We start from the raw sequence: 12,500 nt of genomic DNA, 5'->3' as shown, positions 1-12,500 counted from the left end.
TCAAACATTACCACTAAAACTGAAAAGCTCTGTGAGGAGAGCTGTCCCAGCCAGACGCACGCACTGCCTATCTATTACAATATAACCGGCGAGTAGCCTATCATTTATTGACTTAAGGTCAGCTGCTGAGCCACGTTATGGAGGATTAATCGGAAGTGCCCATTTTTTGTGCAGTAGCCTTTGATTGTTCGTTATTCTGAAGAAGATTATGTTCAAACACAACAGATGAATGAGAAACCATTATGCAGACTTGACACTTGGGACTGAAACTGGTCCTACAGAACCCATAGGAGAGACAGACATCAGGACAGCTGAGGGGGAGACAGTTTAGGAGAGACAAACAGTACAGCTGAGAGATACAGACAGCAGGGCAGCTGAGAGGGAGACAGTGTAGTAGAGACAGACAGCAGGACAGCTGAGAGTGAGACAGTGTAGTAGAGAGAGACAGTAGGACAGCTGAGAGAGACAGTGTAGGAGAGACAGACAGGACAGCTGAGAGGGAGACAGTGTAGGAGAGACAGACAGGAGGACAGCTGAGAGACAGACAGTGTTTCAGAGACAGAGACGGTAGGACAGCTGAGAGGGACACAGTGTAGGAGAGACCGACGGATAGGACAGTGTAGTAGAGACAGACAGTAGGACAGCTGAGAGAGAGACAGTGTAGGAGAGACAGACAGTGTAGGAGAGACAGACAGTAGGACAGCTGAGAGTGAGACAGTGTAGTAGAGATAGACAGTAGGACAGCTGAGAGAGACAGTGTAGGAGAGACAGACAGGACAGCTGAGAGGGAGACAGTGTAGGAGAGACAGACAGGAGGACAGCTGAGAGACAGACAGTGTTTCAGAGACAGAGACGGTAGGACAGCTGAGAGGGACACAGTGTAGGAGAGACCGACGGATAGGACAGTGTAGTAGAGACAGACAGTAGGACAGCTGAGAGAGAGACAGTGTAGGAGAGACAGACAGTGTAGGAGAGACAGACAGTAGGACAGCTGAGAGTGAGACAGTGTAGTAGAGACAGACAGTAGGACAGCTGAGAGAGAGACAGTGTAGGAGAGACAGACAGTGTAGGAGAGACAGACAGTAGGACAGCTGAGAGGGAGACAGTGTAGTAGAGACAGACAGGACAGCTGAGAGAGAGACAGTGTAGGAGAGACAGACAGTAGGACAGCTGAGAGAGAGACAGTGTAGGAGAGACAGACAGGACAGCTGAGGAGAACATAGAACATAGGAGTAGATTGAGAAGAAGTGAGAAGAGGGGGATGGAAAAGGGAAGAGAGGAGGAGAGAGAAGATTCAGATATCAGCACACCACCCCTGTCCTAGTTTTATTCTAAAATCTATTTTTAGATTTCTCTCTCTCTCTCTCTCTCTCTCTCTCTCTCTCTCTCTCTCTCTCTCTCTCTCTCTCTCTCTCTCTCTCTCTCTCTCTCTCTCTCTCTGATGACAGCCTGTGACATCATCGGCCACCCTCGCTCTTAAGCACCCTTGTTTTCCCAGGGTGCACCTGGAAATCAGATCTGCCCGCTGATTGGTGCAGGCAGCGGTGGTATGTGTTGGTGGGCGGACTGTGTGTCCTGGTGGTGGTGGTGGTGTGTGTGTGTGTGTGTGTGTGTGTGTGTGTGTGTGTGTGTGTGTGTGTGTGGGGGGGGGGGGGGGGGGGGTAGGGGGGCTCAGGAGGGATTTGATTGGCTGTTTGGGGGAGAAGAGAAGAGCCAAGCACAAAAAGTGGAGCCAGAACAGAGCGGTGTGGTGTGGTGTACCAACGGTCCAAAATAGAAGGCAAACAGAGAGAGAGACTGAGTCTCAGCAGAACACACCTGTGTCCTGGAACAGAACCAGAGGAGACTCAGAGCAGGTGTTTGCACACACAATCCCTGCAGAGAAGCAGGTCATCACCTGTCTGATGATTATCACTTATTTACACCCTCTCTCTCTCTGTTCTGGGGATGTGAGCCGGGCGGGGAGGGTTATAATTACAGTTATAATTATAACATGTAATGTAATCCTACGGGCGGGGGGGGCGGGGGGGGGGGACGGACCTGTCAGCAGGGAGTGTTACGCGGGAGGAGGAGTAGGACGAAGGCTCTACGTCCTCCCGGTGGGGGCTCCTCACTGGCAGGTGAGTCAGTAGGATACGACAGCAGTGACCACACAGTCAAGTGTGTGAGGAGGAATCAATTGGCATAACGACTAAATTGGAGAAAAGCGCACGCACGCACGCACGCACGCACGCACGCACGCACGCACGCACGCACGCACGCACGCACGCACGCACGCACGCACGCACGCACGCACGCACGCACGCACGTTCCAAAAATAAGGCTGCCAGGTTGAACGTCTGTCTGTCTGTCTGTCTGTCTGTCTGTCTGTCTGTCTGTCTGTGTCAAAAATAAAGATCTACACAGTATGTGACTGGCAGGGAATGTGTTAATGGACATGAAGATGTTTATTTTGGCTGAACTGTCACCATATACAGATGGCCTTTGCCAAAGCATAGACTCTGGTGAACTGGACAGTGATAGAGCCGGCTATGTCTCTATATAGGCCCAACTGTTGATTGTTATAAAAAGGTTGACATATAAAAAGAAAAGAAAATATTTTTGCAACATTCCACGTATCTGGAATCTTTCAGAGAGAATGTAACGTTGTTTAGTTAATGTGTAAAGGCGTAGTTATCATCATACAAGAGACCAGTCTTTATTTTTATTACACCCGAATAATTAGATAAGTGAAGACAATAAGTGTCATTACAGTTTTATGTTTAAAGAAGACTAGACTGTCTGTGTGTTAAGATTGACGATCAAATGTCACAGATCCTCTTTTTTTGAATATTTAAGTCTCTAATAATAAATAATAATAAACTGTATTTGTATAGCACCTTTCATGACATGAAATGCAGCTCAAAGTGCTTCACAGAGCAAGAATACAATTACAGTTGCAACCAATTCAACAATAAAGCAAAAATAAAATAAAATAAAATAAAATAAAATAAAATAAAATAAAATAAAATAAAATAAAATAAAATAAAATAAAATAAAATAAAATAAAATAAAATAAAATAAAATAAAATAAAAGCAAAAGCATAAAACAACATTAAAAAATGATGATCTAGTCTTTCTTTACTTTAGTAACGCAGATGTTTACTAAAGAAAATATCAACCTTTTTTAAATATAACTCAGTTAAGAGGCATATTTCTGCTGGCATGTCACTTTTTTGCAGGCTATTATGTTTTGTTTCTTATACACCACAAAAGTAGCTGAGCTACTTTTCCTATGTAGCTGTACAAGCTACATTTCTCCAGGGGTAGAAATGTGGCTTGATCAAGCTACTGCCATGGTGAGCTACTTGTAGCTTTACACGCTATACGCTTTCAAAGTAGCTTCCCCAACACTGACGAGCAGTAGCTGATCTACTGGGGCTGATATCAGTTTACCATATGGATTGTGTCCCGAGACAATGCATTGAAAAACTGTCTAAGGAACAGTGTTGATTTTGACAGCAAATTTTGATTTAGTTTTAGTCATAGTTTTTTTAATTCAATTTTATTCAAAATATTTTCATATTTTAGTCATCTGAAATGTTTTAGTTTTTGTCTAGTTTCAGTCGACTAAATATCCTAAGATTATAGTCGACTAAATCTACAGTTGATTTAGTCGACTAAAATGTATTTTGGCGTTGATGGCGTCGTAATGGCTGCTTTTACACTTGGTTGAATGCTGAAAATAGCCGATCTACAAGCCCACAACGCGTCGCGCTGCGACGCGTTGTGAGCTTGTAGATCTGCTATTTTCAGAGCGCAACACCCGAGCGCAAACCAAACATAAAATGACTTGTCTTTTAGTTCTACTGGATCTCTTCTCCACTAGTCCCTCCCTAACATTTTGGTCTAGTTTTTATTTGTTGACGAAATTGTCAATATATTTAGTCTTAGTTTTTTTTTTTAGTTTTTTTGTCAGTGAAAAAAGGTAGTCGACGAACATTTTTTCGTCATAGTTTTAGTCGACGAAATCAACACTGCTCATGAAGACATGGAACTTGTGAGTCACAGTAAGGTAGAGGAAACTACAGATGAGGAGAACCCTTTCCAGAGTTGGAACTGTGTCTTGACTCAAAGGGCTACTCGGGAGGCCTAATGGATATAAGACGGTGTCCAAGCTGTTGTATAAGTGTCAAAGGACGGGCTGGGTGTGGAAATTCAGAGGCAACAGCATCAATTTAATGGCTGAACCCTCTGTATCAATTGAATGGCTATTGTTTCTAGAATGTGGGAGGATTGAGAAATACTTTTTGCGTCCGGAGAATCTGATTTAATTGTGGCATGTAAAATGTCTTTTAAGGGAAAAGTGCCTGGAGCATTTCCTTTTTGATTGCCGTACTTTATGTAAGAATATTATATGAACATATTGTATTGTATAATGTATAGTGTGTGAAGACACAGGTCTTGCTTAAATAAAGTTGTTTTAAAAGTCTCTCTCTATCTCTCTGTTTCTCTGTCTCTCTGTTAATAGTAACCGAGCCGAGCTCTGTGTGTGTGTGTGTGTGTGTGTGTGTGTGTGTGTGTGTGTGTGTGTGTGTACGCGTGTGCATGTGTGTCCATGCCCATGGCAATTCTTGCAAACCTTCACAAGTTTCAAAATGTTGAAATATTCCTCATGCTGCCTCTCTACCATTGTCTCTGTCCGTGGTGCTGAAATAGTCCTCATGCTGCCTCTCTACCACTGTGTCTCTGTCCATGGTGCTGAAATAGTCCTCATCCTGCCTCTCTACCACTGTGTCTCTGTCCGTGGTGCTGAAATAGTCCTCATGCTGCCTCTCTACCACTGTGTCTCTGTCCATGGTGCTGAAATAGTCCTCATCCTGCCTCTCTACCACTGTGTCTCTGTCCGTGGTGCTGAAATAGTCCTCATCCTGCCTCTTCCACTGTGTTTATATATATGTTACAGTACGATTGGAGAACCAGGACGATTGAAGAAAGCGCGCTTGTTTTTACCAGTCAACCAGCAATTCTGTAGAATAAAGTGCACACACATATATGGCCGCAACCACACACACACACGCACACACACACACACACACACACACACACACACACACACACACACACACACACACACACACACACACACACACACACACACACACACACACACACACACACACACACACACACACACACAGTGATCCATGAAAAGAACTATTCTGTCCCTATCGGTTCACAACTCGCTGATTCGACTCATCAGAGCATCGGCCGGTTAGCGCGGGCACTCACGCCTGGAGGTGCGAGGGCGCGCCTCCTCGGCCTCAAGCTCTGCTGAGTCGGCGCGCCTCCGTCATGGACAATAACTATTATCACGTGACACGTGCGTGTGAACCATAGAGGTATAGGTGTGAACGCGTGTTCAGCGTTCCCCTAGCGTAGCTTCCTGGTTGCTACGTGGGGGGGTCGGGGGAACAACAACAGACAGGTCCGCGTCGCATCAAAGCCCCGCCTCGCCCCGAAGCCCTGTGCCTAAAAACGAGCACTCTGTCTTCAATCGTCCTGGTTCTCCAATCGTACTGTGACATATATACTAATTATATTGTATTAACATCCTCTACCATACATATGTACTAATTATATTGTATTAACATACTCTATTATACAGATATACTAGTTACATTGTATTAACATACTAGATTAGAATGAGGTTTTGTTCATTACGATAAGTTCCGGAATTGTGGCATCCCCCCCCCCTTTTTACCAAGCATGTCATTAAGAACTAATTCTTATTTACAAACGGCGGCCTGGCAAAAGCCAAAGCCTCTGGAGGGAAGGGGGCTAGGGGCTAAAAGAAATGGAATGATTTTATGGAGCTCAACAACGGAATTCTGCTCTGATCTCTTCAGTTCAGTTCTGTCCCAGATACTTTGTGGGCTCACTGCCATCTGGGAACAGTGCCTAGGGCTAATGGGGTCACAAAGAGTTTTTAATAATATATCGTCACTGTCGGGCGGAAATCTTGTATGTCCAAAAGCGTAAAATGTGCAGGAATTGGAAGGAGAAAAAAAGGAAATAACCTGTGTTCTTATCAGTGTTGATTTTGTCGACTAAAACTGTGACAAAAAATGTTCGTCGACTTACCTTTTTTCATTGACGAAAACTAAACAAAAATATTAAATATTAAATATTTATATTATAAAAAATAAGCTATGATGATAAAACTAAGACTAAATATATTGACAATTTCGTCAACGAATAAAAGCTAGATTAAAATGTTAGGGAGGGACTAGAGGAGAAGAGATCCAGTAGAACTAAAAGACAAGTCATTTTATGTTTGTTTGCGCTCTGGTGCTGCGCTCTGAAAATAGCAGATCTACAAGCTCACAACGCGTCGCGGCTATTTTCAGCATGCAACCAAGTGTAAAATCAGCCAGTACGACCCGCCAAATTTTTTGACGACTAAATCAACTGAACATTAAGTCGACTATAATATTGATGATGATATGATATGATGATATTTAGTTGACAAAAAGTAAAACATTTCAGATGACTAAAATATGACTATAACTAAATGCCACGGCACCCACTTTGAGAAACCCTGACCTGGAGTCACCAAGAGCCAAGCGACTATAGGGGTTGACAATAATCCCCCCGTTCTGGGGGGTAAACATCGTTGAAAGTAGCCGATCTACAGATTCAAACGACACGTTGTGAGCTTGTAGATCGGCTATTTTCAAATGGCCTAAATGCATATAGGGGCTGAATTGGGTAATGTAGGTTTTGTAATAATAATCAAAAGTAAAAGTACAGAAAATTTGAAATGATGGAGTTGGTAACCAAATGGACCCTTAAAGATCTCTAAATCTTGCTAGCGTAAAATGAAACCAACTGCCAAAACCAAAGAGTTAAATTATTGTTAAACATCTGCATTACAATAATTTACAAGAAGCACACAATTAGAGAATGTAGAAGAATTGTTATTTTGATCAACGGTTGCCCGTTATTATTTCTCCTATTGGTACCAACATCAACACAGCATATGGAATTGTGGACAAAATCTTATCCAACGATAACAAAATATTCTAAGTCTTGGGTCTGAGAGGCAAAATCTCATCAAATGGTGGATCCGTGGCTCAAATATCGAATAAATAATGGACCTTGAAATGAAAAGAGTTGAAAACCACTGGTTTAGACTGATGATAGGTTCTTGGTTTACCTAGATCATTGGTTCTCAAAGTGGGGTCCGGGGACCCGCAGGGGTCCGTGGGGGGGTTCCAGGGGGTCCCCAGCAAAATGTATTAATATAGCATCACAAAAAATGTAACCGCTTTAAACCTTTTATACTTTGGTTATTCAAAAATAGCAGATCTACAAGCTCATGGGCTTGTAGATCTGCTATTTTTGAAAAATCGTGAAAATGTGTGCACATCTTTTATGTATTTTTAAAGCAAACATTTGCAACTCAAATCTTTGCTTCTGGGGGGTCCCTGGAACAAGATATTTGAGATGGGAGTCCGCGGCCAAATACTTATCATTTTGGGGGTCCTTGACATGAAAAAGTTTGAGAACCACTGACCTATCTTATCTCTATGCATCTGATGTAATTACCTTGTGTTTACCTTGTTTACAGTAAATCGCTCTGGATTAAGAGTGTCTGTTAAATGGCTACATAGTCAATTGTACACAATTGTTCCTTATACTGAGGTTAACTTTTTGCTGTTTCAAAAATGTGATGCTTTGTATGGTTCCTGTTAATGTGAACCTTTCAGTCAACATTTCATTATAAGATGCCTCATTAACAGCCCTCATGAGGCCATTTGAAAGCTGACGGTGAGTTATTCGCAAAAAAAGACATGATCAGTTTATTCAATTTAATTTACAGAGCACTTATTTTTAGCCGCTTGTTTATTTATGTATAAATCAGCTGTTTGTTGTGATAATGAACAGCCTCAGATGAAATGACGGGAGAATGTGCTCTGGGATGCACTAAACAGGCATAAGGGAATAAGAATAAACACAAATCTCAATGCCCCCCTTTCAAAAACAGCTTCCAACCCCCCCCCCACCTGCTCTGAATGCACCCTGGGGGGGGGGGGGGGGATAATATAATGCATCCCACTTATCGCCGTTGTCGGGCGGTAACCTTGTATCTCGATATGTATAAAACTAGTCCATACCCGGGGATGTGCGCACTCAAAGCATTCATACTGAAATTGTAAGAACATTGTAAAAGAATGCAAGGGTGCATGTGTGTGTGTGTGTGTGTGTGTGTGTGTGTGTGTGTGTGTGTGTGTGTGTGTGTGTGTGTGTGTGTGTGTGTGTGTGTGTGTGTGTGTGTGTGTGTGTGTGTGTGTGTGTGTGTGTGTGTGTGTGTGTGTGTGTGTGTGTGTGTGTGTGTGTGTGTGTGTGTGTGTGTGTGTGTGTATGTGTGTGTGTGTGTGTGTGTGTGTGTGAGTTAGGGGTGTGCCGATATATCGTCCCGCGATATATCGCGATATGTTTTCGTGACGATATGTATCGTTTTGGTGTAAAAAATAAAGATAAAAACGTTTTTATTTATTTCCCCCCCCCAAAAAATATTTTCTTTTTGCAAAAATAATAATACAAAAACTGAAGTATTTGTTTGCATTTGCTTTTTTTCCCCCCCATATATTTTCATAATAAAAAAGTGCCATATATCGTATCGTATCGATATCGTGAGCCCAATATCGTGTATCGTATCGTGAAATTAGTGTATCGGCACACCCCTAGTGTGTGTGTGTGTGTGTGTGTGTGTGTGTGTGTGTGTGTGTGTGTGTGTGTGTGTGTGTGTGTGTGTGTGTGTGTGTGTGTGTGTGTGTGTGTGTGTGTGTGTGTGCGCGTGTGTGCGTGAGTCAGTGTGTGAGGGAGAGCAGTGTGCACTGCAGTGCACAACGAAGGTGTGAACGACTTTTAAGTGAGCCATTGTTACTGCTGCAGCAGCTACACCCAAAGCAGTGGGCATGCATGCAGCGGGGGATTAGCTTGTAAACAACACGCTAACGCTGTTAGCGCCCAAGAGCTGACAGCCCGTGGCTAAGTCTATACCCGGGGGAATGCCCCACTGGTTGGACAGAGTACATCCCATAGCTTGAGAGGAGCGTAACCGTGACAACAGACTCCGTGACCGCGCATGCTCAGTGACTTCCAAACTCCGCAGAATTCACAACATCGTCTTTTGAACTGCTTACATGTGGGGGAAAGTGAAAAATGACTGGCGGTTGTGTGCGTATGCTAATGGTCAATGCTCGTGTCGTGTGCAAGTTCAGATCGATAGGCTCTATGCGCAGCAGCCATATTGGAAAGAAATTGGGCCTCTTCCTTACTTCCTTCACAGGCGTTACCAATGATTCTAATGAAGGCTCTGTTCCATGTAGTATAGCACAGTGGTTCTCAAACCTTTTAATTTCAAGTGCCCCATAACTCTGAGAGAGTACAAATGCATTTGTACACTCTCAGAGTTACACACCCGTAAGGGGCCATTTGGAACCCCCTCAAGGAACCATGAGGGTCTCTGGACCACACTTTGAGACCCACTGGCGTAGCAGAGTGTTTATCAGTGAGCCAACATGCACCAACATCAGCCCCCTGACTCTGTTTGACCAGAATGGAACAGAGCCTTCATTAGTAACATTGGTAACACCTGTGAAGGAAGTAAGGAACACCAAAACATGATTAACTATTCTGCCCCTATCGGTACATAACTCGACCGGCGCTGAGTCGGCCCCAGCGAACTTTGCAAACGTTCGGCACGGCAACTCGCTCGCTTTAGCTCGCTCGTTTGGTGCCTCACGTGGCTCAAGTTTGCTTGAGACGGCGCGCCTCCGTCGCGGTCAAAAACTATACAGGCTATAAAAAATGGCCCGCAGTTGTTATAATTAGAGGCACTTCCCCGTTGGCCACAGAAGAAGGGGGGCGTGGCTATAGCACAAGTTGTATAGGCTTTAGTGTCGCTGCATAGAGCCTATTGCTCAACCCACTGAGGAGAACCATGCAGGACAGAGGTTTCCTTAATGATTGCCAGGTACACTCGTCAGTTGGCCCGAGGTCCACACCGCCAATGACTGGTTGACGAGTGTTTTGTGTGTGTGTGTCTGTGTTCTCAATGGTTTACGCTAGAGGGCGCTGTTAGCCAACCTATGAGTGATCCTATGACTTCCGGAAAACAGTACACCCGGAAATAATGTGATCACAACAAACCCAGCCCCGTCCCATCTAATGTTGAAGGATAAGGACAAGTACATTTTCTCTGCTTTCTGTTGCTTTTTGGTGAAAAACAACCCACGTTCAACTGGCCACAACAATGGAATGGACTACCACGGCGCAACACCAGAGTTTTACTTGTGACAGAGTACTTCTACATTGCAGTATTGATATTTTACTTAAAGTTATACAATGCAGGTCCACAAATAACGATTTTTAGCAGCCTCTGCTGGTCATTACCGTCACTGCAGGCCGTTCGTTTATTCCTCTGTTACCCAGAATTCCATTTGTTTTCACCGGAAGACGGAAGCACTTCAAAAAGCGTTCTTTTAATTGTTTTATACGATCTGTGGATCGTTTCTCTTAGCCAGTGAAGCTTTAGTTACCGTGAGCTGTGTTTTCTTTTTCTGTTGTTTTTCGGTCTTCAAATCATACAATCTCTTAAAAACAGCGTGAGTTTCCTTTTTGTTATTAGCGCGGTAGTTCCTGGCCAAACAGGAAACCGGTGCATTTCCGCTTCCATTTTCCGGCCAGATGACGTCATTTTCGCGGGAAAGGCACCCCTGACAGCGGTCAATAGAAAATATATAAATAAAAGGCTTTCGGGGGTGAAATTCATGGAGTGGGTGTTGTGAAACATTTGCCACTCACAAAAGATATACAATTTAACTTTAGTTTTATTGAAAAAGTTACCTAGTATTACTTTAAGTAAAACGTAAATTTTTAGCACTTTTTCCACCACTGTCTGTGAGTTATATTGAACCATTGAAAATAATCAATAACAAGAGCTTTTGGACATGCGAGGTTTTCCGCCCGGCGACAGTGACGCTATACTCATAAACATGCAAATTAGATGCAGTGTTAATCACACATCAACTGGGCTCAGGGTCTCCGTGATTGGCCCTGTTGCGTCACCCTCATTACGCATAATATGTAAATCGCTGTTGTCGGGCAGAAACCTCTTATCTCCGATATAACTTTTTGCGTTTTTTTTTTGCAAATGAAAGCCCTACTTGATCATAACTACCAGTGGTGTAAAGTAACTAAGTACATTTACTCAAGTACTGTACTTAAGTATAATTTTAGTATTTCCAATTTTCAGTACTTTTACTTCTACTCCACTACATCTCAGAGGCAAATATTATACTTTTACTCCATTACAATTATTTGAAAAACTTTAGTTATTAGTTACTTTGTAGATTTTGATTATTATTACAAAACACACATTACCCACTTCAGCCCTATATACCTTTCGGCCATTTGAAAATAGTAGATCTACAAGCTCACAATGCGTCGCATCGCGACGCATTGTGAGCTTGTAGATCTGCTATTTTCAAAAGATATTGTATACATTTTATGGGACATTCTGCATAATGAGTACTTTTACTTTTGTACTTTAAGTATATTTTGATACCAATACTTGTGTGCTTTTACTTAAGGAAAATTTGAAATCTGGACTTTTACTAACAGAGTATTTCTACATTGCGGTATTGATACTTTTACTTAAGTAAAGAAAAAATGACTTTTTCCACCACTGATAACTACGGTGTCACACTAAAGCAGATCCACAAGCTCACGTTTCGAGCTTGTAGATCTGCTACTTTTTTGCAAACATTTATTTTTTATTTGAATCCTGAAAAGTAACAGTTTTGGATACAGGAGGTTTCCACCCGACAAGACGATAATGTGTAAACGTAACGACGTGACGGTGATGTGCACGCTCTATTTATAGCCTCTTCACAGTGTGTCATTCAGACTCAGAGCTGTTTCTCCACAAATGAAAGGAAGGAATTATATAAGATGAACACATTACACCGCACTCTGCACTGCAGAGAGAGAGAGGGAGAGAGAGAGAGAGGGAGGGAGGGAGGGAGAGGGGAGAGAGGGGGAGGGAGAGAGAGAGAGAGAGGGAGAGAGAGAGAGAGGGGGAGGGAGGGGAGAGAGGGGGAGGGAGAGAGAGAGAGAGAGGGAAAGAGAGAGGGAGAGGGAAAGAGAGAGGGAGAGACAGAGAGAGACAGAGAGAGAGGGGGAGAGGGAGAGGGGGAGAGAGAGAGGCAGAGGGAAAGAGAGGGAGAGACAGAGAGAGACAGAGAAAGAGAGAGAGAGAGAGAGAGAGAGAGAGAGGGAGAGAGAGGGGGAGGGAGAGGGAAAGAGGGAGAGGGAAAGAGAGAGAGAGGGAGAGAGGAGAGGTAGAGAATGTTAAAGTGGAATAACATTTTGTGACATGGCAGCATTGGCAGCTAAATAATACGGTAACAGTAAGTAGTATCTTTAAAACTGTGTGTGTGCATGTGTGT

At 43.3% G+C, this 12,500-nt stretch overlaps 1 protein-coding gene across 1 annotated transcript in view; it reads right to left on the bottom strand.

Annotated features, from left to right (window-relative positions):
* The window catches only part of LOC308074650 (MAM domain-containing glycosylphosphatidylinositol anchor protein 2-like), a gene marked incomplete at both ends in the record, with an annotated part of 94,119 nt that overhangs the window by 47,433 nt on the left and 34,186 nt on the right, over positions 1-12,500 (bottom strand).

Source organism: Gymnoscopelus braueri (assembly GCF_963280865.1).
Source record: "Gymnoscopelus braueri genome assembly, chromosome: 19".
Taxonomy (NCBI): Eukaryota; Metazoa; Chordata; class Actinopteri; order Myctophiformes; family Myctophidae; genus Gymnoscopelus; species Gymnoscopelus braueri.
The sequence above is the reverse complement of the archived record's forward strand: the minus strand, read 5'-3'. Positions and strand labels throughout refer to the sequence as shown.